At 32.7% G+C, this 26,832-nt stretch overlaps 1 pseudogene; it reads left to right on the forward strand.

Annotated features, from left to right (window-relative positions):
* LOC149248147 (pentatricopeptide repeat-containing protein OTP51, chloroplastic pseudogene) overlaps window positions 1-26,505 on the forward strand; it is an 86,701-nt pseudogene extending 60,196 nt beyond the window's left edge.
* Window positions 26,506-26,832: the final 327 nt, after the last annotated feature.

The raw sequence follows: 26,832 nt of genomic DNA on the forward strand, positions 1-26,832 counted from the left end.
AGGTTTCCAAGTTAAGATATCTACATTATCATGTTTACAATTGAGTTCTTCAACACCATTTCTACATTTATTAATTCTAATAAATAAAAAAATAGTTTTCAGTGATGTTTTAGACTCGTTTCATTCTGATGGTATTGTACAATTAATAAATTAGGTTTTGTTTTACTTGAACCCACTTAACCTATTACAAGTATGTGTTTCAATAACACACCTTGTTGGTGATGGATTTTGTAAAACATAAACCATTAAATATACACACACTTCTTACAAATTTTTAAAAGAATTGTGTTTATAAATTGGAATTGTTGACAATTTTTTTTTTAGTTCTATGGTATGCCTTAAAATTGCTTTTGTTTGGCTAAGAGTTTGATTTCATGGAAATAGGTTAATAGGCCAAGACTAAGAGATATTTGGTAAGAGTGAAAGTCAAACTCGGACTCGGAGTAGGGTAATTCCAGGGAGTGGGGTAATTCCAGGGAGTGATTTTTCTATAATAACCATGACGAGTCAACCTGCATTATGGATAGCTGCCAATGAAACCATGATGATTCAACCTGCATTATGGATAGCTCCCAGTGATGATTGTCCCCAATGTGAATTTCACCACTGAATTATAATCATTTTTCCCAATATTTGAAAAAAAAGAGAAAAAGAAACAAAAAATATTAAAATATTATAGAAAGCAATTCACTAAATTCACTTAGTATATTTCAAGTATATTTTTAACTAAAACATCATTAAAAAACACTAAACTTTTTTAAAGAATTATATTTATCAAATTTTAATTATTTAAAATTGGAAAGATTTTTAAATATACTTAATTAATTTATACATTAAAAAAATAAAAAATATTTAATCCACACAAATCTGCAATTTCTTACAATTTCTTTAAAAGATACCATACTTAATTCCAATTCAAAAAAACTATAAAAATCTAAAATACTTAATAATAACCGAACTCTGAATAGCGGGATGGTCATGTTTCAGCGAGTCGAAACCACAATCACGGAACTTATAATGCAGAGAAATTTTAATTTCAGTGGACCATTTCTGTAAACTAAAGTCGAGGAAACTGCCCTCTAAAGCACCTGGTTTTTTTCTAAAGTTCATTTGTTGATAAGATGATTATCGATTTATTATAGTGTTCCAAGTTGAAGTGGAAAAGTGTCACTCTTGGGATATGATATTAATAACGTTTTCAAAAAAACCTTAACCGTCAAAAATACGTTCTGCATCCTTCCCAACACAACCGTCAAAAATACGTTCTGCATCCTTCCCAACACGTAAGGTCAGACGGTTATTTAAAAAAATGCAACGTATTTTACGGGTAAACTGGTCTCTGACGGGAAAAATGCCCGTCAAATTCCAACCCTGACTCCAGCAAATGAAGGTGGTTATGTATACGCTTAGATCGAGTCTGTCTTGCTCCGCCTCTATGCCACTACGTAGGGGCTATCTTTATATGCATAGAAAACACAATCGGTATCTTAGATTGATGCTTTCCCGTGCGTAATGACAGAGGCCGGATGGAAGCGGGGATCTGCACAAATCGGGGCATTGCAGACCTGTTGGATAATTCTTTACCACTGCCTTTGGAAAGGAAGTTGAAGAGGAAGAGTGTGACAGCCTTTCGTTGTTAGTGAAGAAGTCGAAAAGGCAGCCGCAGAGCCGCTAGTCGAAGAAGAAACCATCAAAAGAAACACAGTCTGTTGTTTTTGTTGCATGTGTGCAGTTCGGTGAGCCATTTAACTCCTTTCCAAAGCAAAGTAGGGTCATCAATCTTGTTGTTGCCATTTATCTCCTTTTCGAAGCAAAGTAGGGTCATCAATCTTGTTGTTGCCGCAGGAGAATTTCCTGTCCTCCTACAACCAGAAGCTCTCTGGGAAGAAGATGCAAGAAGCATGAGAATTTCCTGTCCTCCACAGAGCATATGTAAGAAGCAGATGCAAGAAACGAAGTCTCGGAGTGACATGCCGACTCTATCCACTGTATCTCATCTTCGAGAGCGTTTCTTTACCACTCCTATTGCTGAGCAAGGACAACCCATATCAGAAGCACATAATAAGAATGAAGAATAGGAAAGGGCAAACAAGAGTAGAGCTGAGGAGGATAATGAAAGACAATAGGAAGCTTACCTTCGGATACATACCAACCGAACTGAGCCTTTGGGTGCATCTTTGCTTCTACAAGTCTGCGGGGTCATCATTTCGGTCAACCGCCTATGCTGCTGGTGTGATTGTAGCATACTACAGAAGCCACAGAGAAAGGTAATTATCCTTACATTTGAATTCGTTATGTTGTTGCCGAGACATTTGAATTCGGTATCCATAGCTATTGCACAGACATTTGAATTCCGTATCCATCGCTGTTGCAGAGAAAGGTAATGGCAGCAGAGAAAGGTAATGGTAGCAGTTTCAACCATAGTTACCAAATTCGAATTCGAATACGAATTCGAATTCGATTCGATACGGAAAAAATTCGATTACCTAAAATACAATACGGGAAAAATTCGGAAGTAAAGATCTTTCAAAATTAAATTATTTTTAAATTAAAAAAAAATCTATATTCTAATATATATTTAAAAAAAATCATATTATCAAGTCCTAAATTTTAATATAAACCCTTAAAAATAAAAAAAAAATAACAACATTATTAATTAATAACTAAAACAACATAATTCTCTCGTTGTAGATTTAGTGTTTCCAGTGAAACACACTTTCAAAGAATTGATTACAGTGTAGATTTTGTTAGTCCAGATATGCATTCTACACCCCAATAGAGAGGAAGGGAGAAACACACCCCAACTTTAATTCATCGTTTCCATTTTGTTACTACTGGGGAATAGGGAAAGTATAAAATTCAAATAGAAAAAATTGGAGAATATATATTTTATAAATATTTATAGATAAGAATTTATTTTTCTTTGTTATAGGAATTTATTATTTTTAATATGCATAAACTTACTATATTTTAAAAAATAATTTATTGTTTTTTACTACTATAACTTTTTTAATATGCAATTTACTATTTATTATACTTTTTTAATATAGAAATTTCTATATATATATATATATATATATTAACAAAAAATCTTTACCAAGTTAAATAATAAATGTAATTTTTTTTAATATAAAAAATTATGTTTTAAACAACATAGAAATTTCTATTTTTAAATATTAAATTTTATACTAATATTTTTTTTATTAAATTCCATCATAATTATAATATTAGTAATATACCATTTTATTAAGTTCCATTATAATTATAATATTCTTAATATACCATTTACAGTTTATCATAATTGTAATATTCTTAACATACCATTTTACTAAATTCCATTATAACTGTAATATCTCTGACATACCATTTACAGTTTATTATAATTTTTTTCAATATAGTTTTTTTTATTTACCAAATTCCATCATTGTAACAAATTAATAAGTTTAACCTACCATTTAAAGTTTATTATAAAAAAAAAAAACTTAATATAAAAATTTTATTTAAAAAGAAAACCGTACCGAATTCCAATTTCCGAATTTGCCGCCGAATCGAATCGTACTCCCGTATTTCCGAATTTTTCTGGCCAGTACGGCTGAACTTGGTAGCTATGGTTTCAACAAAGGTAATGGTAGCAGTTTCAACAAACGAAGTCTTGCACTGACATGCAACCACTAGCACCTGTTGAACATGCACCACCTGGCAACCATGCACCACCTGAAAACTTACTAGCACCACCTGAAAACTTACTTCAACTTTGAATAGCATTCAACATACACCACCTGAAAACTTACTTCAACTTTGAATAGCATTCAACATACTTCAAATTTGAATAGAATTCAATATTTTTAAACTGCCAAACTAATGCTTACATTAGTGAAACAGATTTATGAAACATACTGAAACATATTTCAGTATGCATAATATATGCTTTTTCTTTTGGCCTCTTCGCCTGGCCAAATAAGATGGTGAAATGATATACGCTTGAAAAGTTTGGTTAAGTTTGGTTTATAAGTGATCCTATTATTAATAATAAGCAGGTGAAAAGCAAGTAATCAGTATGCATAATATACGCTTGAATTGGTGAAATGAAAATGGTGAAATGATATACGCTTGAAAAGTTTGGTTTATAAGTGATCTTATTATTAATAATAAGCAGGTGAAAAGCAAGTAATCAGTATGCATAATATACGCTTGAATTGGTGAAATGATATACTCTTGAATTGGGAAATGATATACTCTTGAATTGGGAATTGGTGAAATGATATACTCTTGAATTGGGAAATGATATACTCTTGAATTGGGAAGAGGCCAAATAAAATGGGAAGAGGCCAAATAAGATGGTGAAATGATATACGCTTGAAAAGTTTGGTTAAGTGAAATGATATACGCTTGAAAAGTTTGGTTAATTTTGGTTTATAAGTGATCAAGTTTGGTTTATAAGTGATCTTATTAACAATAAGCCTGTTAATAAGCCGTGAAAAGCAAGTCTATTGTTAATAAGCCGTGAAAAGCAAGATATACGCTTGAAAAGTTTGGTTAAGTTTGGTTTATAAGTGATCTTATTAACAATAAGCCTGTTAATAAGTAATAAGCCTGTTAATAAGCCGTGAAAAGCAAGTAATAATAAGCGATGGTGAAATGATATACGCTTGAAAAGTTTGGTTAAGTTTGGTTTATAAGTGATCGTATTAACAATAAACCTGTTAATAAGCCGTGAAAAGCAAGTAATAATAAGCGATGGTGAAATGATATACGCTTGAAAAGTTTGGTTAAGTTTGGTTTATAAGTGATCTTATTAACAATAAGCCTGTTAATAAGCCGTGAAAAGCAAGTAATAATAAGCAATTAAAGCAAGTAATAGGAAGCAAGTAAATTAATTGTTTGACATGGCGAATAGATTACTATAGTCCCATATCATTGACAGTGAAAAGCAAGTAATAATAAGCAATTAAAGCAAGTATTAATAAGCAATTAAAGCAAGTAATAATAAGCAATTAAAGCAAGTAATAATAAGTAAGTAAATTAATTGTTTGACATCGCGAATCGATTACTATAGTTACTATAGTCCCATACAATTGATACCATTAACATTGATACCATTAACAGATACCATTGATACCATTGACATTGATACCATTAACAGATCGCAGGGACTACCATTGATACCATTAACATAGATACCATTAACAGATCGCAGGGACTAATAATAAGGCAGGGATTAATAATGTATTCAAGGTTGGAAAGGTTGGAACTCAAATAAGGTATTCAAGGTTGGAACTCTCTTAGCTCTTAGGTCTTTCGTTTCGCTCGACGGATTCTATTGGATTTCTTATTTGGCATTTTGAAAAAAAGAATAGACGGCTTTTTATGTAGATAACCAGTAAAGTAGTGATGTTTGATGAGATAATTAACTATGCACAACCACTTTTAGTGCTAAGTTGAGGTAAGGCCCAAAACATCCCATAAGAGATTAATTTCATAGATTATTTGTTGTATCAAAACATTCCATAAAAGATTAATTTCATAGATTATTTGTCGTAGCAAAACATTCCATAAAAGATTAATTTCATAGATTATTTGTCGTATCAAAACATTCCATAAAAGATTAATTTCATAGATTATTTGTTGTATTATGATAATAGTTCATTTGCAAATATGGAGATTGGAACATTTTGGCAGATCTCAATGTTTTTATTTTGGTTTATTTGATTTGGTAAACAAACTTTTGTTTTAACTCTCAAATTTGTTGGATTTTAGGTATGAAAAAGGGGACACCTTTTGCACTTTCTCCAATTGAAATTATATACGTATGTTAAGTGCTTTCAATTCATTGAATTTTTACAAGAATTTTTTTGAAGAATTTCATAGATTATTTGTTGTATTATGATAATAGTTCATTTGCAAATATGGAGATTGGAACATTTTGGCAGATCTCAATGTTTTTATTTTGGTTTATTTGATTTGGTAAACAAACTTTTGTTTTAACTCTCAAATTTGTTGGGTTTTAGGTATGAAAAAGGGGACAACCTTTTGCACTTCCTCCAATTGAAATTATATAAGAATGTTAAGTGCTTTCAATTCATTGAATTTTTACAAGAATTTTTTGAAGAATTTAAATCATGAATTTATAAGATGGTATTGAGTGACAACATGAGATTTTGACTATTTCTTAATGTTTAATGGTAAAAAGGGGAAGAATTTGATTGAAATTCAAACAGCAACCTACCCACCAATCGAATACAATTAATGGAATCCATCTCATAAATTGGGAATTCATTCAAATGGGTGCTTGTCTGTTGCTGGCATTGGAAAAAAAATGTCTCGAACATTCTTGAGCGAAGTATAACTTTCAATATTGGAAGCATAATAGGGAAATAATGAAATAGTTGAATAGAAACTAAATGAAATAGGACATATTGATAATGAAAATTGCCAACTCAATATATGATTATTTGTCCAACATTAATATTGGTTAGTCACGATAACCGTTTAATTATTAGAATTTAGAGAGTTTTTGGTAAGATATTTTAAATAATTTTAGAATTTAGAAAGTTTTTGGTAAGAGATTTTAAATAATTAAATAAATAAATGTTGTAATTTTGGTCCAACCAAAAATATAATTTGCTAGTGAATACAAAGTACTCTATGGTATTAAAATTTAGATGCATACATTAGAAAGAAAAACCAAATCTACCAAATTTGTAATAGGAATTCAAAAATGAAATTTGAAAATACAAAGTAATGTATAGTATTAAAATTTAGATGCATATATTAAGAAGAAAAACCAAATCTACCAAATCTGTAATAGGAATTCAATTTTATTTTCTAATGAAATTTGAAAAAAATATTTTATTTTATCTTTACATACAAGAAATTGTGTTTTCTAATATTTCAAACTTACTCTCCAATAAAATATTAAAAAATAATAGGAATTCAACTTTATTTTCTAATGAAATTTGAAAAAAATATTTTATTTTATCTTTACATACAAAAAATTGTGTTTTCTAATATTTCAAACTTACTCTCCAATATAATATTAAAAAATAATTTTTTTTATTTTGAAATTGGTAACTCAACATATAATTATTTGTCCAACATTAATAATGGTTAGTCATTATAATTGTTTAGTTATTAGAATTTACAAAGCTTCTCGTAAGGGGTCTTTTAACATTTCAAACTTACTCTCCAATAAAATGTTAAAAAATAATTATTTTTATTTATTTTTTAAATCGGCAACTCAACATATGATTATTTGTCCTAACATTAATATTGGTTAGTCAATATAATTATTTAGTTATTAGAATTTAAAAAGCTTCTCGTAAGGGGTTTCTCATGATTGAACACATAAATGTTGTAACTTTGGTCAAACATTTTCCAATTGAAATATAATTGGTTAGTGATACAAATTAATATTAAGTATTAAAATTAGGATATATACATTAAGAAGACTTAAATTTAGATTTAAATTTTATTTTTTAATAAATTTGAAAAAATGTTTTTATTTTATTTTTATATAAAAGAAATTGTGTTTTATAATCGATATATTTCTTTAACACAAAATATTAAAAAAATTAATTCATGAGTTACATTCCAGTATCCTAATTAGGTACAATATGTTTTTAGCTACAATATGTTTCTAGCGACTTGAGCTCATGTAGACTTTTTTGACATCAATCATGGTTGATATTTATGGAGACTTCAATCCATGTAAGTGGGAAAACCAATTGTTCACAAAACCACTCTAGCTAAGATATTTTGACATCAACCATGGTTAATGAATGAATGTAAGTGCCTCAAAATACCAAAACCACGTACTTCTATGGGCCAATCATGGTTGATCAGTGAAAATAAGTGAGCACTCATGAAGTGTCCATTCCTAAAATACAGTACAGGGAAGGTGCACATAAACATACCCAACTAATGAGACAAAGTATGCAATAGTCTATCTCTTTTACATTTTTGTTGCGTTTTCTTTTTATAGTTAAAATTAGGTAATAATTTTTCTCTTAATAAAATTATATATATATATATATATATAGATATATTCATCTTTTTAAAAATTTCTTATAATATTTAGATTATACAAATTTTATAATTTAAATTTGCCATTTCAATAAATCCTTACCAAATATTAAAAAAAATTAACTAAAAATTATAATGAAAAAATTAAAACATACATAAATTATTACTTATACCTCTGGTAATTAGTGGACTATGTAGTTTGTTGAGGATTCGATACATATGCTCGATCTTTTTTTTGGTAAATTCAACCAATTTTTTTTATTGATAATCAATGTAAATACATATTACAATTGAGATGCCTTGAGATAGTTTATGGGCCAGGGCCACCATAAGAGAACTTTTGAACATCCTAAAACCAAAATTGGCTACCAATTTGTCTAAAAAATATAATAAATAATTACAAACAGTGAAGCTTAGAAGGAAGAAATGGTAGCCTAGGCAACTAACCCCCTGAAAAAAGTCATTTCCAAACAGGTTTTTGAACTTACAGTGCATATGATTAAAATGGGAAATAAAGACACACCACATAGACTCATAACAAACATAAAACATCACGAAACATGAGTCCAAATAATAGAAAATGATATAAAATTCATTCCCCCAAAATAATCACCAGATGTTTTGGAGATGAATTTCCACTAGCCATGTTTATGGGGGTAGCATTAATGATCATCTCACCATTTTGTGGTGTAGGAGAATTAGTATTCGATTCTGTAGTGATGTAATGCTCAATTTTGTTCAAGCACTTTACCATCTCGTCCATATCATACCAAATGTCCCGCATAATCCTCTTCATCTACTCCTTCCCAAAAAAGAGCTTATAGTTGTTCACCTACTTGTCACGTAACACTATATGCAACATATTGGCCATCTGTTGGTGGTCAAAATATTGAGTGTAAGAAATGTAATATTTGCTTCCTCCATTTACCTGGGTGAGGAAAATAGTTGGTTTTACGTACACACATTTCTAATTCAAAGTGATACATTTTCTCTCCAAATTATTTTTCTTCCAAGGTTCGAATCTCTTGTGGAACCTCTAGAGGCACGACATCGAAAAACTAGTAAGTGATTCCCATCCAAAGAGATGACGTTGTGTAGAGGAGGAGGCCCATGTTGAACCTCCATTGCTGCTAGGTAAGCGATGTCTGGGCACCATGCATAACCAAATTTTACTAATAAACTTCACACACAAATTATAGATCCTCCCCTTGAGGGGTGATAAGTAGGCGACTGGACAGAGACAACCCCCAAAGATCCCAATATCCATGAGAAGAAAGATAGATGATTGATAATACCCAAATGTAGACAGTATATTGATGTCATCCACGAAACAACAACATGATACTTTCTAACGAGAATAAAATCAATCCCAGTTGAATTGCACCCAAAAAGACCAGACTTCCCCAAGATTACCCAAGTTATTTCGTGTTTTGGACGAGGACTGACATTGCTAAAACCAAATAGAAAATGTGCCACTGTACCAATCCTCAATGACCAAGACTGGACAATTGAAAGATATACCAGAGGGGTCAAGGGTTTGTAAGTTAGCTGAGGGTAGTGCGACAACCAGTTTGCAAGAAGGTCCCAACGAAGTATTATGTAAAAAGTCGACAAAATACTTTTTTACCCTGTTGTGTTACCTAAATCCCTTCCCAGAACCAATATGAGAATGATCCTACAAAGGAGATACAACCAACGTGAAAAAATCTATCTTGCCACAATAACCAAACTCGAAACATGACGTCGGGGTGGTGATAGCGAAGAAAGCAGAACTTCAATACCCTTGATAATGATAAGAGACCCCGCTTGATAAAATATCAGACTGTAAGACACTATACTTAAATTCATATAGGGACGAGACCACCCTGGGTAGTGCGACAACCAGTTTGCAAGAAGGTCCCAACGAATTATTATGTAAAAAGTCGACAAAATACTTTTTAACCCTGTTGTGTTACCTAAATCCCTTTCCAGAACTAATATGAGAACGATCCTACAAAGGAGATACAACCAATGTTAAAATTTTTATCTCGCCACAATAACCAAACTCAAAACATGACGCCAGGGTGGTGATCTCGAAGAAAGCAAAACTTCAATACCCTTGATAATGATAAGAGACCCCACCTGATAAAATATCAGACTGTAAGACACTATACCCAAATTCATATGGGGACGAGACCACCCTTTACCCATGAAAGATATCAACTAGACACATGACTCAAGAGGATATAAGAAGACACATGACTCAAGAGGAAATAGAAAGACACATGACTCAAAAGGATAGAGGCTGCTTAATATAAGATGACCAAATTCTAGATAAATAATTTTTGAATATAAGTGAAAAACTTCTTGAGAAACATAACTATTATGTGTAATGCGAGAATGTTGCACATGCCCCATATACCCCTATGAATTGTGGCCCCTATGAATTGTGGTTGAATTGCACCACCCAGGAACTACATTGACTGCTCGCTGCCCTCGTACCTCATGCAAGGTGATAACCATATATTGTCTGCGTCCCTTTTCATACCCAACAGAAAATTGAAACCATACACCCACCAGGCGCTAAGTGGAAAACCTCCCTCTAGATCCGCTGTTGCTACAAACCTTATGATATGACGATTATTAATGTCAGTCGATCAATTATCAGACGAAATCCTTTTTGCAGCTAATCCCCCACATGCCTGCTCTGCTCGTCCATGCTTGTGTCGAAAAAGGTAAACAGAATGTGCAGAGGTTTGAAATGGATCTCCCTTTCCCACCACAGCAACTTAAATGCACTGATCAACATACCATGTGTTTTGCTTGATGCCTAACCTAACTCATGTCCACGATAATACCAAGTGTAGGACCTAGCACGCCTCCCTATGCCCACCTTCAGCGTGACAATCCATAATTCGTTCATGACACTCATGGCTGGTGGATTACCAGTGTTCGAAACACAATCTGTCCCTCGGGAAAACCGCTTTGCCGATATATAGGTTAGATCCTCAATCTTTCCTCAAAATTAACCTTAGAAGCGTAACTACGTGTAGAAAAACACTCACTCGTCCCTCCAACTTCAATCATTTGGAGAAGCTTTCAAATTTCTTCAAGAGTATTTAAATCAAGGTTGGATTATCGTAAAGGTCCCACCTGCATTTCTTATGCAATAGGAGAAGTAGAAGAGTAGTTGCGTCAAAGGAACAAATGAGTATTGAAGAACGTGATTCTCAATTAATGTTTAGCTTATTTGCCTCAACGAGGTCTGAGATAATACAACATAAAAGGTTATATATTTATGTTACAATTTGATATAGACATTTTTGGTATTTAGTTTGAAATTATTAATTGAAATGGTCAGATGTGTAAAAAGTTATATATTTATATTACAATTTGATATAGAGATTTTTTGTATTTAGTTTGAAATTATTAATTCAAATGGTCAGATGTGGAATTGATCATTTTGACAATATTAAACCATGTCCCTTTATTTAAACTTTATTAATATTTTTTTATTCTTATTTAATATATATTAAATAAAAAGAAAAATAAAATTAAAAAATCAATCTAGATTCATTTTAATTATGGATTTATTAAGCACTCAAAGTGATCAAATCTCTTTTCATTTTAAAGGAGATTTGCATGTTATTCTAGATCCACTAAACATATAGAGGGATCAAATCTCTTTTCACTCTAAAAGAGGTTTGCATGTCAAGAGATTTGATACTTCTAAGAGCTTAGTAGATCTCGAGTTTTGATGGATCTAAGTTGATTTAATTCCCCCTTTAAATATATTATATTCCACATAAATACCATGGATCATTTCTATTTTTATTTTTATATTATTTTAATTTTATTTAACCAAATTAAAATGTTTACATTATTTTATAACATCTCTCTTATATCAAATTGGAAAACACATCTCAACACAATAATTTTCTTTATAATAAAATTTAAAATAAATCATTATAAACTATAAAATATCATAAATAATTATGACAATTTTTTTTATAATGAAATTTAAAATGAATCATTATAAACTATAAAATATCATAAATAATTAAAAAATGTGATCCGGAGCCGACCACTTTATTAACTTATATATTTAATACATAAATTTATCATTTAAATAATGTGGCAAAAAAATCGTTGAAATTTTCTATTAATATATAAATAACATGTTCCATGATTATGGTATGGGTGATACAAAGGCAACCACTTTATTAACTTAAAAGCATTTATTACATAAATTTATCATTTAAATAATATGGCAAAGAAATAGTTAAAAATCTCTATTAATATATAGAGAACACATTCCATGATTATGATATATAAATATATAGAGAACATATTCCGTGGTTATGATATATGTGGGCTCTAATTCTAATGTTAATATAATATAATAAAAATTATTTCAATTATGAAATATTTTAATCACAATTATACAAAACTCAAATTTAAACACTTCTGCAACATTTTTTTTTAATTTTCTTATTTATTTTAACTTAAAACATTCACAAGGAGATTGTTCATCGAAGTCAACAGGTAGATCGCATTGGATTTTGACTATACGTTGGGACCATCATAGTTTCCATGTCACACGTGGTAATTGAGACCATCGATCAAATATGTTATGTTACTTTGCACCATATTCAATGATTGGAATAAATAATTTTTCGTGGGAATGCTATGCAGGAATTTTTTTTCATTGACTCAAATTCGTTTGAGTTTACAATATGCGCTGGTGTGAAATTTTACCCAATGAATTCACTCAATCTATAAAATAAGTTACTCTGCATTAACATTTATTATATTCTTTTATTGGGAAATGTTGTGGATGAAAAGCATTTCATTATCTTAAATTTTATTATATATTTATTTTAGTTTTAGATTTAACAAAGATTCAGAGGGATTAATTTAATTTGAGTGTAAAATTTAAATAAAATTTTACATTTTGAAAGATAACTTTTGATAGATCTGAAGTTAAGATGAATCTATATTAATCCTTAATAATATTACTTATATTTATATAAATTTCACATTTCCATATAAATATGGAAATATTTTTATTTTTAATTTTATTAAAATTCTATTGATACATATAATTAGATGTTTTATAATTTATCCTTTTAATGTCATATGTATATATAAATAGATAGATATACACATAACTTATATATATATATATATATATATATAAAAGAGCTGGAGGGTAAAAGGAAATTAAGATAATATAAGGAGGTGATCAACCCCACCCTTGAGAACCAGAATTATCGTTCTATTTTGACAAGCTAGAAGAAAAAGATGAATATCCCTAAGATTATAACTAATCCTCATGAGCTTCAAAGTGAAATCGGGTGGTGGTCTACTCCCAAGGCTTCCTGGGATGATAGAATTTGTCCGCTTTGCAATACTAAGAGAGTGGAGGATGAAAATTACTTTCTTTTAGATTTTCCAACCCTTACATCCAGTCTCAATTCTAATGGTCTACTCCCAAGGCTCCCTGGGATGATAGAATTTGTCCGCTTTGCGATACTAAGAGAGTGGAGGATGAAAATTACTTTCTTTTAGATTGTCCAACCCTTACATCCAGTCTCAATTCTCTAACATCGGTCACACTTCCAATCTTCTTGACTTATTAAGTCAACCCAACTATAGTGATCTTGGTGCGCTTCTTTCCCTTCTTTTTGAGGAGAGAAATAAGATCCTAAATATCATAATTAGATTCTCCTTCTTAAGGTCTAATAGACCGCATCGGCCTTAGTGGACATTCATCATCATCATCATCATCATCATCATATATATATATATATCCTTATTAGTTAAATTTAAACTTGATCTAAGTGATACCATGGGGCTTTAGATTAATGGTGAACGAGTGCTATGTTAAAGCACTCCATGTAGAAAGGTCATTAGTTCAAATCCCTGATGGTTGTTCACCACCCCTGAGAAGAAAAAAAAAATAAGTGGTTCAATTAATATTTTTGACTTGCTCAATTGCTCTAGTTGTGAAGAAATTCAAGTTTTATATCTCTTTAGGTCTTGTTTCATTTGTCTAGGGATTCGATTTTTTTTCCTGTAGGCCATTGTCAGTTTTTGTTTGTTGGTTGCTTGCATTGAAATACAAATTGAAAGTTTGAGTGTGAGCTTGTTGTTTTTCTGAATGTGACAAGCCATAATTAATTCTTTTATTTTTCAAATCCTTATTTTTGAGCTTTTGAGCACTTGTTGGTGCTCTTGCTTTGGCATTCTGAGAGTGTTTATTTTTTAGTTGTTTAGTAGATCGTTTTGTTATCTAAATTTTGAGAGTATCAAAATATCATTAAGAATGTTTTTGTTTTTTTTTTTTTTCCTTTTCCGCTTGAAAAAATAAAGAAATTATTTGCCTTTCATTGTCTAGTTTTCATCAAATTGCCAACTCAATATATGATTATTTGTCTAACATAAAGAAATTATTTGCCTTTCTTCATCTAGTTTTCATCAAATTGCCAACTCAATATATGATTATTTGTCTAACATTAATATTGGTTAGTCACGATAATTTTTTAATTATTAGAATTAAAAAGGTTTTTGGTAAGAGATTTTAAATAATTAAACAAATAAATGTTTTAATTTTGGTCCAACCAAAAATATAATTTGTTAGTGAATACAAAGTAACCTATAGTATTAAAATTTTGATGCATACATTATAAAAAAACCAAATCTACCAAATCTGTAATAGGAATTCAACTTTATTTTGTAATGAAATTTGAAAATAATATTTTATTTTATTTTATTTTTATACAAAAAAATTATTTTTTAACATTTCAAACTTACTCTCCAATAAAATGTTAAAAAATAATATTTTATTTTAAAATTGGTAACTCAACATATGATTATTTTTCCAACATTAATATTAGTTAGTCATTATAATTGTTTAGTTATTAGAATTTACAAGGCTTCTCGTAAGGGGTTTTTTAACATTTCAAACTTACTACTTTCCAATAAAATGTTAAAAATAATTATTTTATTTTGAAATTGGCAACTCAACATATGAATATTTGTCCAGCATTAATATTGGTTAGTCAATATAATTATTTAGTTATTAGAATTTAGAAAGCTTCTCATAAGGGGTTTCTCATGATTGAACACATAAATGTTGTAATTTTGGTGAAACATTTTCCAGTTGAAAATATAATTTGTTAGTGATACAAACTATATTAAGTATTAAAATTAAGATGTATACATTAAAGACTCAAATTTATAAGATTTCAATTTTATTTTCTAATAAATTTGAAAAAATATTTTTATTTTATTTTTATATAAAAGAAATTGTATTTTATAATAGATATATTTTTTTAACATAAAATATTAAAAAATTAATTCATGAGTTACATTCTAGTATCCTAACTAGATACAACATGTTTCTAGAGACTTGAGCTCATGTAGTTAGGGAAACTAATTGTTGACAAAACCACTCAAACTAAAATCTTTTGACATCAATCATGGTTGATGTTTATGGAGACTTCAATCCGTGTAAGTGGGAAAACCAATTGTTCACAAAACCACTCTAGCTAAGATCTTTTGACATCAATCATGGTTAATGAATGAATGTAAATGCCTCAAAATACCAGAACCACTTACTTCTATGGGTCAATCATGGTTGATCAGTACAAGTAACTGAGCACTCATGAAGTGTCAATTCCTAAAATATAATACAAGGAAGGTGCACATAAACATACCCAACTAATCAGATAAAGTATGACATAGTCTATCTCTTTTAAATTTTGGTTGGGTTTTCTTTTATTGTTAAAATCAGGTAATAATTTTTCTCTTAATAAAATTATATATATATATATATATATATATATATATATATATATATATATATATTCATCTTTCTAGAAATTTCTCATAATATTTAGATTATACAAATTTTATAATTTAAATTTGCCATTTCAATAAATTCTTACCAAATATTAAAGAAAATTAACTAAAAAAAATAATGAAAAAATTAAAACATATATAAATTATTACTTGTACCTCTGGTAATTAGTGGACTATGTAGTTTGCCGAGGATTCAATACATAGGTCCGATCCTTTTTTTTGGTAATTCCGACCAATTTTTTTTTTATTGATAATCAATGTAATACATATTACAATTGAGATGCCTTGAGATAGTTTATGGGCCATGGCCACCATAAGAGAACTTCTGAACGTCCCAAAACCAAAATTGGCTACCAATTTGTCCAAAAAATATAATAAATATTTACAAACAATGAAGCTTAGAAGGAAGGAATGGTAGCCTAGGTAACTAACCCCCTCAAAAAAGTCATTTACAGACAGGTTTTTGAATTTATAGTGCATATGATTACAATGGGAAATAAAGACACACCACATAGACATATAAAAAACATAAAACATCATGAAACATGAGTCCAAATAACAGAAAATGATATAAAATTCATTCCCCCAAAATAATCACTGGATGTTTTGGAGATGAATTTCTACTAGCCATGTTTGTGGGGGTAGCATTGATGATTGTCTCACCATTCTGTGGTGCAGCAGAATCAGTATTCGATTTTGTAGGGATGTAATGCTCAATTTTGTTCAAGCACTTTATCATCTCGTCCATATCATACCATATGTCCCACATAATCCTCTTCATCTCCTCTTGCTCGAAAAATAGTTGTAAGAGCCCTATCTTAGGGTCTGCTAATTTGATATTAAATGCAATAAGAGGAGATAACTTACTTACACGACTTTTAAACAAATAAAATTTTATCATTTACATTATAATCAACATAAATTAAGGTGAATATTTCATTTTAATAAACTTTACAAGAGTAGTCTATGGAGGAATACCTGTACCGGTGGCTGATGGAGATACCTTTGTCCTGCTGCTCCTGCTGAACGCTCCTCTTGACGGACCCAACCAGATTTACCTCCCAGCCAACTAGGAAATAATCCCTAGCCCAGGAAACCTCCACAGGTTCCCTAGCCCTTCGAGCCCAAGTCCAACCAGATGTAGTGTGTGTGTCCAAGATGAAAGATCCAAACCAAGATAACAATACTTCCCTCCTCTCAACAACCCAAGAAACCTCCACAGGTTCCTAAGGTCTCCAAAAACACAACAAGTCCCCCAAGCAAGACCCCCCCTTCCCTTTTTATACCCTCATTCCCTTCTTCTCCTCAACCACCTCTCATTAATGTCATTAACTTCTCATCCATCCTTACAGTTGAATTCTCTTCTCCCAAGTAAAGCTGAGAGTATATTTGGAAATGTGACATGAATATAAAATTGAGAATTTAATGGGAAAGGACCATGTCTTCTCTCAAGTAAATCTGAAAAGTACATTTGGGAATGTGAGATATATATATATATATATATATATATATATATATATATATATATATATTGATGATTAAATGGAAAGGACTATGTCTTCTCCCAAGTAAATGTGAGGGTACATTGGGGAATGTGAGATGTACTTACATGGAGAGGACCATGTCTTCACCCTAGTAAATGTGAGGGTACATTGGGGGATGTGAAATGAATATATATACTAATAATGAGTTGGAGAGGACCATGTCTTCTTCCTAGTAAATGTGAGGGTACATTGAGGAAAGTGAGAGGTACTTACATGGAGAGGACCATGTCTTCTCCCTAGTAAATGTGAGGGTACCTTGGGGAATGTGAGATGTACTTACATGGAGAAGACCATGTCTTCTCCCTAGTAAATGTGAGGGTACATTGGGGAATGTGAGATGAATACATATATTATTTGAAATAATGGAAGGAGACCATATCCTACCTAAGATTCAATTTGAGAAAGTAATTTGGGAATTTGAATAATAGAAACCATGAATTTTATATTAGACCAATATTTCTCAATATTTCCAGATAATGTAAACATTAATAAAATTTGCAGGATAAGATTTAAGTGGGGCATTACATACACCCCTCCTTCAAAAAACTTTGTCCCGAAGTTAGAATGAAAAGATACAAGGAGTTCAAAAGCATAGCAAATCAGAGAGAGTTATAGCAATAAAATTTGATAAGTCAGACAATGACATTACTTCCCATTAAGAGTCTCCAACTGATCTATATCCTCTTATCCATCCTGATCTACTTCCGTCCCCACCCTATCCATCCTTTGCTGCTTTATCAATGGCAGTGGCCATACTAACCACTAATAAAACCGACATGGTGGAAGCATCGAATATATCGACCTAATTTCCCTAGCAGGTAACTGGCAATTGTCATCACTCGTTTAGGGGAGCGTGTCCACCACTGCCCTCCCATGATTCCAAGTTTCAGAGGATACACGGTGGGAAATGCCTCCACCCCTCCTTCAGAACTAGGGTCAACGCCCTAACATGGACCACACTACAAAGTTGGTTGGACTTGTCATTGAATAATCCAATCAGGTCACCTTGCCACCTGTCATTTGCAGTTTACTCGTGTAATAAGAGTGCATATCAAGTAGACACCAAATGTAATAGAACAATGTACATTGTACCTTTCCTCGTTGGTCGTCTCGACCTTCCCTAATGGAATAGTAGATCTTGGTTATCATACAGTTCTTTCCAATCTGTAGTTTAGTTCTCATCCATGCATATATATATCCACAAAATAGATATAGATACATGATCTTAAACATCATGTTTATTAAGCCCAGTGTCCACGTGTCAATTTTTGTTGTTCATACTGGAAATAAATCTTACATCAGATAAATCATAATTTCACTAAGTCATTGATTAGATAAATCATATCTATATAAGCCTATACGATGCATCAATAACTCTGACAAGTCATGCGCTAGATAAATTGTAACCAAGTAAGTCATACATCCAACATTTCCATCATTAATACCAAATCCATCAATTGATTTTCACGTGTCCAACCAAATGTATATAATGTTCATAAATAACAACATGGAACTGCAAAATAGAACCTTAACATAGGTGGCTATCTACGTTAAAATGGGCATCATAAATGCTCATGTGACATCCTTGTGGAACCCCTCAATAACAATTAGAGTTGAAACAGATTCAACTGTCTGTCATGGAAAATAGCATTTGAACCCGGATATGCTATAAGGTGGTACCAAAACCAAAATAATGGCAAGCAACGGATTAATGCACTATCAATTCCACTAGAAGGTGCTAGTATAAGTTTTATGCATATAATTTCTTTAAAACCTTAGTGAATATAAAAGTCCCACTCTTCCAATTTGATGGTTTTTCATCTTCCAAACCCATTTAGTTAATCTTGAAAATAAAAGACTCAAAACTTCAAAAATTGTTTCCAACATGATTTTCATACTTTATTTTTTTTTTGTAAATTGAGAGAATCTCCTCTAAATGTCAAAAGGTTCAAATTTTTTATATATTTAATCATTGTTTACTAGTACCAAAATAATTTCATGATATATACTGCAGCTCACAATATGACCAGACAAATGAGAAATAATTAAATGAATGGAATAATTGCCTTTGCCCTGCTGCTATTAGTATTCCCCCTCTAGATGGCACTGCATTTCTAAAGATGCCTACTCCTTTCATAAGTGGCCAGTGACCACAAAAGTTGCGAAGAAAGTTGAGGGTCCTTTTATCCAAAACTAGAGACACATTATTTTTCATGACATTTTTATTCAACACTAGAATAAGGGTAAAAGTGTATCCTAATATTTTCACTGGTCTTTTATTGACTAAATAAGCTTCCATTCTAAAATCCCAAATTCTCTATGAATTGATCTTCTCATTTAATTTAAGATCATTAAAAATAACTATCACAGTAAGCCTTACACAAGTCCATAGTATTCAATCTATGTTTTCACTAGAAAATTCTACCCCACTAGACCATCTTTGTCAGGCCTCCATCTGTTATGCACCATGCAATAATTGTTGGCATCCTCTTTTCCTCAACCTTAGGTTACATCATGTCAGCCCATTTTTCTTTGGATTGTTTGCCTACTAGTTTTATTGTTTTTCCTTGTTACCTGTACCTATTCATTATTAACTAATTTCTTGATTACTTTCTAGATTTCTTTGTCTTAATAAACAAACAACATGACAAAGCATACTTAGTTACAAGACTAGGCTTAATATGTATGGATTAGAAGAAACCATTACATTGAATCTCACCATGCTAGATTGATGCATTCTAGCAAAAATCGATTTTTGGAGAAGTTCAATTCAATTAAGAACACTTTAACCAATTAACCATGCCTTTAAAAAAACTATCAAATGGTAAGGATAGTACTAGATCACTTAGGGAAAACTCTTGGCATGTTTTGGGCTTCGTAGTAACTCAAACCACTCTATACTATATCCCTATGTTTAAAGTAGAGGGTATTTAAATGACACGTGCTAGTCAACGGAAGTCATGAGCATTACAACCATAAACTAAATTTAGGTCTTTGTTGTGACATCCTCACTATATTGCAGATCTGGTGTCTCCATTTATAGGTTCCAAGAAGCTTAACAACCTCATCTGCTTATTTCTATAATCATTCATCTACAAAAAGCATGCAATGTTAAGATTAAAATTTGTACAAAGATAAAGCTTATAATGGTCTTGGTGGGCTTAATGGTTGAGAACATGTATTTCCTTGTAAGAGGTCATAGATTCAAATCTAGAGGGGAGTAGAGAAGGTAAACCTCCACAGACTTTAGTAGTCAAATCACCGCAAGGAGGCGGATCCCTTGTCCCAGAAACAAGGGGTCTCATAAACCAATTTCATGTCTGGCTTGGCCATGACCTAAAATTAGATTATTATTATTATTCAAAGGGAGAATCTAGCTCTGTTTGTAAAATGTATTTGACGCAAGCATAACATCAACATAGAACCAACTTGTAGTAGAAGTATGTTGAAGATATGTTTTAATATAAAGCCTCTTTCTCACTTTTGAAGCCATGAAGGTACGAGGGAAACAATCTTCAAATGTAATGACGCTGGGATAATCACAAAGGACTCCTAGCTTCTTTGGAGATGAGCCTAAGCATGTTGGGTCAACAAGTCGCGCTATATATGGGAGCCTTTAAATGTAAAGAAGCTGGAAAAACTACAAAAGACTCCCTAACTTCTTTGAAGATCGGCCTTAGATGATTGGGTCAATATAACATACCATTCACAGGAGACTCCTCAGATCCGAAGATGTTTTCAAGCCTAGGTGATATCCCCTAACTGTAGTCGTTTCAGTCTAGCCAACAAAAGACCAAATTCTTTTCATGACATGAAGACACTTGAAGATGGTTGTTTGGAGAACAACTTGAAGATAAATATAATCTTGTAAGGATATTGTCACCATGCAAGAACTGTCCAATGATGAGATTAATTAACTGGAAGACAACTGCTCCCATGGTGATGGAGGTTTGAACTAGAATTTGTCAAAAACAATCAATAAAAATCAATAATATTCAAAATTGCAAGAATGCGAGCAAGCTCCTATAGATAGTAACACTTAACAGAGTTCAGTAGAAATTGAACTACTTTTAGCTCCAGTTCCCTTAGAGAAAGAAGAACCGAGAGACTCTAGAGTCTGGAAAGCACGATTGGGCCCCAAAGAAACAATTTATTTTCTGTCATGGACTATTACTAGCAACATAGACCTGACAGCAGAAACAGAATGAAGTCCCATCCGTTAACTAGGGAGGCCAAACACTATATCAGCTAATAATGTTGCCTGGAGTAAAATGCTTGGCAATGAATCTCTACATATCCATCCAATTTGTATGTAGCTTTGGTTGTACTCAGGTTCTTTATTTAGATTTTATGGTCTATCAGGTGCATGTTTCCAAGTGCTATTTTGCATATTAAGTTTCTTCCTGCTCTAGAAAACTAGAAAATTGTTTGTGTCTGAATCCCTTTCACTAACAAGGCACACTTTATAGTCGCTACTGCAATATGATTTAATCTTAAACATAAAAGGAGGTAATGAACTATCTATATGAATGATCACTGATATCCCTCATGTCAGAAAGTTGCAAAAAGGGACTATAAAGAGGAACAAATGTGGCCCCCTGAGCTTGATAACAGGCCAAGGAAAAAGGATAGAACTGTGCTCCCACTCTAAATCTCGGCAGTTCTTCAGCAAAGGATAAGCATATTGCAGAGGGCAACGTTCCACAAAGTTACAAACTCGTGATTGGACTGCACATCAAAAGGATAAGGATATCAAAAAATGGCTCAGAAACTATAACCTGATAAGGATAAGAAGATTGCAGAGGGCAACAATCTACATATCGAGTAGAATGTACATCATCATTGTCCCTGAAGCAAAGGGTGGATCTCAGTTAAAGGCTCAGAAACAATAACCTGCAAGGATAAGCAGATGAAAGAGGGAAAGGATCTACACAGACATCAGTGTAAAGTAAATCATCAGAGGCTCTGAAGCATACGACGAAGATCAGGTAAAGGGTCCAAAACCATACACCAATACAGATCAAGCAGGCTGCAGAGAACAACACCCTACAACACCATAAGTAGAACACACATTATTGACGTTCCGGAGGCAGAGGATGGACATCAACCAAAGATTAAAATACAGTAACCTGATATTTATGCAGGTAGTCATAAACAGACACAGACCACGTAGGGAAATAAAGTCCATTGAAGAATAAGCTTCTGAATTCAGTTTGTCTAAAGTGATGCTTTCTGCAAGTTTCTGGGCCAAAAAAAAAGAAGTTTTTCCATGACCACTGTATCCATTGATGATCATAACAATTAAACCAGAACTTGCTACCACACTATACATCTTCATGAGCATGTCTGACTAATGGATATGGGTCAGACAATAGTTTTTCCACCATTAGGAAACAACATCATAGTAATTGTGACTACATCTCCATCCTATTACCAACAAGCCACAAAATTGAAACCTGTTTCTAAAACAGAGATCACAACTGATGATAAATACTATGATATGAAATTTTAATTACAAATAAACCAGCAGATACTAAAAACCATTTCACCAGTTATGGAAACGAGTTAGGCCACGATTTTTGTTTTGATTTTGAGTTAGTAAAGTTTAGGGCTCAAGACTGCTCTGTCATTTTATTCTGCCAAGTGATAGTGATCTGCACTATTGCTGATATTCTGGGTTTGAAGCACTGATCTGATGCAATGCTGTTGGCAAACACTTTACCCAGAAAGCATTGAGTCTGCAAGGCTGTAACCTTGAATTTGGGCCTCAACTAGCCAATTCAAACTATGCTCAAGATGAAAGAATCTTAACAACTTTAGGTTGCGTACAGAGAGTATGCAGATTGAAGCTGGCTATCAGATTTTCTGGGGTAAAGTGCTGCCTATTAGAGCACATTGATTTTAATGGCACAGTAGAGTAGGCACAGGGTTGTGGTGTTGGAGAAACAAGTTACCTTGGCCATTTTTACAATGGATCAACACTGTTGAATTTACAATTGATCAACATTATTGCATTTAGATACTATTTTGCGAAGAAAAGTTTGGAAGAGAAGGATTGATTCATAAAGCCATCAACTCCTTGGGCTGACATTTGGTATGCATTCATACTCATGTACATTATTGCAATTGCCATCCAAAATGAAGGAGATCTGTAATCAACCTATGCCGAAATTTCAACGCTTCGTCAAATGCATTATTTGACCAACATTTAGTTTATCATGCTAACAAAGGCTTGTATGCATGAGAACATGCTAGAAATAATCACATGCACTTGGGCAGATCAGCTTCCATTTTTATGAGAATTGGTTGAGCCACTCCAAATGCATATGGCTATGCTCCTGCGTTGGTTTGGTCACCTACCACATTAAATTTGCAGGGGGCAGACAGACTGTCTAGTGAAAATTTTGAGAACAACCCAAATTCCTCAAGAATAGAGATGCCATGCTTATCAGGATGGTTCTCATGCTTATCAAGATGGTTCTCATGATTGTGGAGACATGCTATGAGTATTGTTTATTGGGTATATTGAGGATGTTGCAAGATCAGGGAAGGTTGCTTCCAAGGAGGGGAGATGAAACTTGCTATTAAAACTGATGATGGGTTTGAAACATGTCTCATGCGTACAGAGAAGACATATTTTCAGAGGGACTGGGCCATTATCTCTAGCTTTGGAAGCATGAAAACTGGGCCCCTTGCAAAAAATTCTAAGATGAAGATGGGCACCCCTGGTTATGTATTCCAAGAATATTATGAGGCCACCTTTGCCACAAATATCCTTTATATTTAGTGGGTATGCATTGCTTTTGGGTGTACTAAGATACACAAATATAACAGTGAAGGAAACAAAGGCCCTAATTGTTCTGGGAGATGTGCATTGTGTGCTTTTCACGTTGATATATTGGCTCCTATTATATTATGCAATGGAGCTTGCTCAATCATTATCCATGTATCCAACAAAGCTAGAGCGCTCACAAACGTACAAATACTAAAACTGCATGTACCATTGGTTTACCACAGTGCACTCTTTGTTATAATATATATATTTATACTTGGATCCTGCTTAAGCCTTGAACTAAACTCATAACATACATTGCATCAAGGCAGTGGTGGTGAGGTATGTATTACTGTCCACTGATCTCTTCTACACTGTAGCATCAATTTCATTCTTGACCTCTTCTACACTATAGGATCAACCTCATTATTGACCTCGACACTATAGGATCAACTTCATTCTTTGATCTCTTCTACACTATAGGATCAACTTTGTTCTTGCCATCATCATTAAATAATTTCTCACTGAAGATTGTAGGTGTGCTCACTAGCATTCATTCTTCTCATTATGGCTTACATTGAAGCACCGGTTAAAGGTTTTGTTGATGAAGCCTGTGACATATACAATCGCATGATTCAACTTGGAGGGTATCAGCCAAGTCTCAGCTTACAAAATTCTCTTTTTAAGGCCCTATTACGTGGCATAGGAGGGACTGCGAAACATCATTTAAGACCAGCAGAAGCTGTGTTTCAGAATTTGAAAACAGCAGGGCATAGGATAAAGGAGGATATTTATGAAGGTTTAATATGGCTTCACAGCTACCAAGATTGTATAGATCATGAAAGAATAGTCTGTCTAAGAAATGAGATGAAGCAAGCAGGATTTAAGGAAAGTAGAGACTTACTTGTCTCAATACTCAGGGTCTGTTCAAGACATGCAGATGTAAATGAGGCAAAAAGAACTTGGGCAAAGTTAGTTGACACTGGTGTAGGTCTTACTTCTCAGGCTTATATGTATCAAATGGAAGTTTATGCCAAGGCTGGACAACCTATGAAGTCTTTGGAGATATTCACAAAAATGCAGGAGGAAGGAGTCTCCATGAGTGTGATTGCTTATCTGAAAATTATTGAGATAATGTCAAAAGCCCAAGAAAAAGAACATGCAGAAAATTTTATGAAGCAATTTGAGGATAGTGGTCTGAAGCCATTGCAACCATCCTATGTGGACTTGATGCAAATGTATATGTGCCTGTCTATGTATGGTGAAGTAGAATCCACATTTTCTCGATGTATGGCAAAGTGTCGACCTAATCGGGCAGCTTATGAAATATATCTTGAATCCTTGATTAAATGTGGCATGCTGGAGAGGGCTGAGGGGGTTTTTGCAGAGTTGCAAAAGGATGGTGCAATTGGTATTAAATCAAGATGTGCAACATAATGCTAGAGGGATATCTCAATGCTAGTCAAGAAGAAAGGATCAAACAATTGTATGATGAAATGTGTCATAAGAAATGTGACGTTGAGCCCACATTGATGCTACAAATAAAACCGTTGCTCAATTTGGGCGATAAAAATGTTAATAAGCGTCTTAGCTTGAAACTTGTTGCAGGGCAGCGTGAGATTTTAATTGCTATATTTTTGTCTAGTGCTAAGGTAGAATCGTACGATGAGAACAAGACTTTTGAAGTTCATTTTGAGTTCAATGAAACTTGAGGTACAGGATGTATTGAAAGCACACATATACGACACATTTTATGAATGGCTGAAACTAGTTGACCGATTAAAAATTCAAGCTGAAGACCTATCGCCTCATTTTTCTACTGTGAGTCATGGTAGTTTTCGATTTTATGCTAATAAATTTAGACGAGGGGGACATATGGTAATGCCACGACTTATACATCGGTGGCTATCTCCCCGTGTTCTAGCATACTGGTATATGTATGGTGGACGTAAGAGCACCTCTGGAGATGTTATATTTTATGCACAAAACTATAAAGTTGAAGATGTTGAATGTGTTGGGAAAGCCTTGAGAATGAAGTCAATAAATTGTGTCATAAAAAGGAAGGGAAAGCAGTTTCAGATACGATGTCAAGGTAAGGATGCAATCTGGGTTTGGGAGTTGATGGAGCCTTACATATTGGATCCATTGAAAGAGTTTTTGAAACCTAAAGCTAGAGTTATTGAAAATGGAGCAGGAAATGAAGATACTGATTTTTATTCAGAGGACGAGTTTAATGAGGGGAGTTCTGAGTCCATGAGTGATTCTGACTCTCAGGAAGGGATTAAAGAGACTGAAACAGAGTCGGAAATTTTAACACAGTAAGCACAGAGAGAATGAACCTTTTTGGCTACACAATTTAGCATCCAGATTGCATTTGCTGCAAGGACATGAGAATACTCTCTACAGTGATGAGAATCGAACATTCTGACATGAAAGAGCATGTCATTTCTTCTAGTTCATGATCAGTTAAGAATGATGGAATTCAACGATGGATGTGTGACACGAGTAGACGATCTGAATTTGCTGGATATAGAAGATTGAAGGGCTCTTAATTTATTTGTATGCCTAAAATGAGAAATTGAATGTAGATTCACAAGGCACATAGCCTCGGTTAATGATATCATCAAACACATCACGACATCTTACAAC

Source organism: Pinus tabuliformis, chromosome 7 (genome assembly GCF_031772625.1).
Source record: "Pinus tabuliformis cultivar Carrire ecotype Pingquan chromosome 7, CPIR1, whole genome shotgun sequence".
NCBI lineage: Eukaryota > Viridiplantae > Streptophyta > Pinopsida > Pinales > Pinaceae > Pinus > Pinus tabuliformis.